Source organism: Lates calcarifer, unplaced genomic scaffold, assembly GCF_001640805.2.
Source record: "Lates calcarifer isolate ASB-BC8 unplaced genomic scaffold, TLL_Latcal_v3 _unitig_4611_quiver_2456, whole genome shotgun sequence".
Classification (NCBI taxonomy): Eukaryota; Metazoa; Chordata; class Actinopteri; family Centropomidae; genus Lates; species Lates calcarifer.
In genome coordinates, this window is record NW_026117004.1 from 11,120 (window position 1) to 15,064 (window position 3,945).

Consider the following 3,945-nt stretch of genomic DNA (forward strand, 5'->3'; position numbering starts at 1 on the left):
GGAGTTTCCATCTTCTCCCTGTGCCTACATGAGTTCTCTCCGGGTACTCCAGCTTTTTTCCAACAGTCCAAAGACATGCAAGTTAGGTTAATTGGTGATGCTAAATTGTCCGTAGGTGTGAATGTGAGTGTCAATGGTTGTTTGTCTCAGTATATCAGCCCTGTGATAGACAGGTGATATGTCCAGAGTGTTGCCAAGTGTCAGCAGGGGTGGGCTCTGGCCAACTCACAACCTGTAACAATAGCCACAAAGATAATGGATGGATGGATGGATGGATAGATAGATAGATGGATTTTCTTCAAATACAAGCAAATCATAAAATATAATTAGATAATTTAAGGTCTGTTTTATTCCACCTCATTACCCCCCAACCTCAGCCCAATTACATGGAATTGATAAGATTCAGACCCACACTTGCTTTCCTGACAATCCTCCTGATAAATTAATAGTCATACTGGCTTAGGCTCTGTTCACTAGTGGGTGGACATTTTCTTAGATTTTCTTTTCACTTCTCTTTTCACTTCTCTTTTCAACTGAACGAAGAGTTCTGCTTCAACAAAAATGAATACCCCTCCCATATGTAAAAACTGCACCACCCGGTCTAATGAAACCCTTAAAATCCTCAAACTTAGATGACCATATAAATACACACCATAGGTTATTAGGCAATATGCTTCAAACACAATCAGGGGAATGTCAAATGGCAGAGATTTTTGATGGAGACAAAAGCTCCATCTACTGCAATGCCCGTAGTCAGGGAGGCTGGTGAGTGGAAGCTGTCAGTGAAAATGATGAAGCTGATTTTCACACATTGAGCAATGCTACAAAGCTTGTTGAAACTGGTTCAGGTTGTCAGGGAAGTGTGGTCTCATTTCCAGCTCAAGATGAAGGTGCAGAGGGTGACCCAAAGTGGCTGCTCTACACTCACCCATATGATCAGTGCAAAAGGACTGATTTTAGAGTGTATGTGATTTGATTACATTTACTGTATACAATGGCATGTTCTTCAAATACAAGTAAATAATAAAAACAATAATATAACATTTTAAGAGGAACGCTGAAAGATGAATTCTCTGGTGTGAAGACAATTATGGTAAACAAATCCAATCAGCTCTGTCATTGTTGGCTGAATTATATGTGAATTACAGTATTACTTTCAACTCCATCAAAATTGTTTTGTTTTAGGAAATTAAGTAATTTCTTGTCAAGGATCAATAAAGTACTATTCTATTCTTTTATTTACACACCTCTGAATAATATCTTTTCCAGTGGTCAGAACTCAAAACAGTGGCGGAAAAGGCAAAACTTAATGATTACTGTCCTATGAACCCCTGCCCTGTGTATGTGGAAGAAACACTTTTCCTGTTTTTCATCCGAGTTTTGTTCCAATAAAAATAACACCCCTCCCTTGCTCACACACATGTCCACCCAGTCTCAGGAAAGCCTATAAACCCTCCGGCTTCGATGACCATAGAAATACACACTGCAAGTCTTTCTTTTTTACTTACTGAGTGATCATTTTACACACAGATACCAGCCATGGACAACATACAGACGAAAACTGTGGATGTCTTTAAATCTTTTGTGTACAGGATTCCTGCTCTTTTCTACAACAGAAACAGTGAAACTCTTCTAGCTTTTGCTAGGAACTCAGGAAGCTTCTGCTCTTCCTGCTGTTGTTACATAACGTGTATGTGTTCGTGTACGTGCTCTGCTCCGAATGCTCTTGCCCTGTACAGCGATGATAGGGGCAGCACATGGAAATTAGGCAAAATGTTTCAAACACAATCAGGGGAATGTCAAATGGCAGAGATTTTTGATGGAGACAAAAGCTCCATCTACTGCAATGCTCGTAGTCGGGGATGCTGTCGAGTGGAAGCTGTCAGTGAAAATGGTGAGCTGATTTTCACACATTGAGCAATGCTACAAAGCTTGTTGAAACTGATTCAGGTTGTCAGGGAAGTGTGGTCTCATTTCCAGCTCAAGATGAAGGTGCAGATATAGAGGGTGACCCAAAGTGGCTGATCTACACTCACCCAAGCAATCAGTGCAAAAGGACTGATTTAGGAGTGTATGTGAACAAATCCCCAAAGGATCCAAGTAAGTGGAGCAAACCCTGGATCATTAACATTGGACCCAGTGGTTACTCAGACCTGGCTTACATTGGTAATGGTTGGTTTGCATGTCTGATGGAGCGTGGGGTGAAGAAAGAAACAGAGCAGATAGCCTCTGTGGTTTTTAGCTACAATGACATCAAGCAATCCACTACAATGCAATGTATAATGTCATGTCAGTGTTTTAAATGTCCATAAATGACATGACAATCAAAGTTATGCTTGGATGCTCTATACTTTGGTATGGTTTAACAGCCATTTACAAATACAGTTAACTTTAAGTTGCTTACATTTTCAATTTGTTTTGATTTCAGCTCTAACAACCATGACACTTATGTATAATACTGCGCTGACATTTTACTGTACTTCTCAAATGTGTATTTACAAAGATGCTATATTTACCCAGAGGTTGTGTTGTTTATAAAATGTAAAGAGTAAAATACATTTTGACAAATAAATTGAGTTTTAAGAGCTTTCACAACTAATTAGGTGATGGAAACAGCAGGAAAAGTACTTCCTGTTTTTTTGTTGATATTTAACACCATAGCCATTGTGGCAAACATGTTGTCATTCACCAATATCACATGACTATATAAGAATAAACGTTTGGTTTCAGTCAGGAAATGTTCAAGAAGCCATGTTAAAAGAAACCATGTTGACTATCAGTCAGAAAATATTGCTTTTGTTTTTCAACAGCAGAGACGCCAGCACTTTAGCACAATAGCACAGCTTCAATGTGTCTTTTTAAACCATGATTATTTATTAAGCATGTGAAATTAAAAAAACAAAAAAAAAAAACAAAAAACACTGAAGAACATTTAGGATAAATAAACAGATAGAAAAACAGAGTGATTTCCAGTAGACTGGAGACATGAGGGTTAACTGATCTCATATCATCTTTTCTTTGGCCATGTCCAATCTTGGAGCCTCACTCTGGATTATCCCATTGAACCACCTGCAAAACAAGAGTTGGTGTGAAAGAAAAGTTTCCTAATTGAGATAATAACAATATAAATATTTTGTGAAGCACATATTTCCTCTACCTTAGCCATAGTAAATGTAACATTTTAGTTGTGAGCACAGTACCAGCTGAAGGATGCAAACATCTAACCTTTGAATGAATTCCAGTGAACATGCAGCATCATCTTGGTAGTGAAGGTGAAGGTGAAGTGAGCAGAAGAGACAGCAGCAAGCCCGGACAGAAAAGCTGACTGGACATCGCCGTGAATGACGCACCCCCTCAGTGCTCATCATTCAGTGGTGAATACAGCTTCTTAGTGTTTCACCTGAAACTTGACAAAGAAAAACCCATTTCAAATGTTACCGTAACAAAGTAATGTGAACACAAGAAAATGACTCACTCTGTGAAGGATCAGGATCAGAGGTCCAGCTCCTCTCTGCAGTGACACACGTTCAACCCTGTTATAGTCAACTATCACCAACAGTTTCAAACACAGGAGAAGGGTTTGTCCCGTTAAGCCACTTCACAGACCTGTGTAGTTAGAAGTGGCTAACGTTAGCTGACAAAATACTCCCATAGTGTGTGTTCTCTCTGCAGTATTTTTTTGTGTGTCAGCTCAGCGCACAGCGTTAGCTAAACAATCCTAAACATAAAGGCTGATGAGTCAAACGATTATCTTGCTGTTGGGACCTTATCAGGACACAGGAGGAGCTGACTGGAGTCGTGATGTATTTTGCCTATTGATACTAATGAGCAAAATCAAAAGGTTCTTACTTTGTAATCTGCAGGACGAAGATGGTGAAAAATTCATCCATTCAAAATGTGGGCTCACATTTTCTTTGTCTTCCCAAATGCAGTTAAATACAGTAC

At 39.2% G+C, this 3,945-nt stretch overlaps 1 pseudogene; it reads left to right on the forward strand.

Annotated features, from left to right (window-relative positions):
* Positions 1 to 1,424: 1,424 nt before the first annotated feature.
* On the forward strand, positions 1,425 to 2,825 carry LOC108900967 (sialidase-3-like; annotated as a pseudogene).
* The last annotated feature ends 1,120 nt before the right edge of the window (positions 2,826 to 3,945 follow it).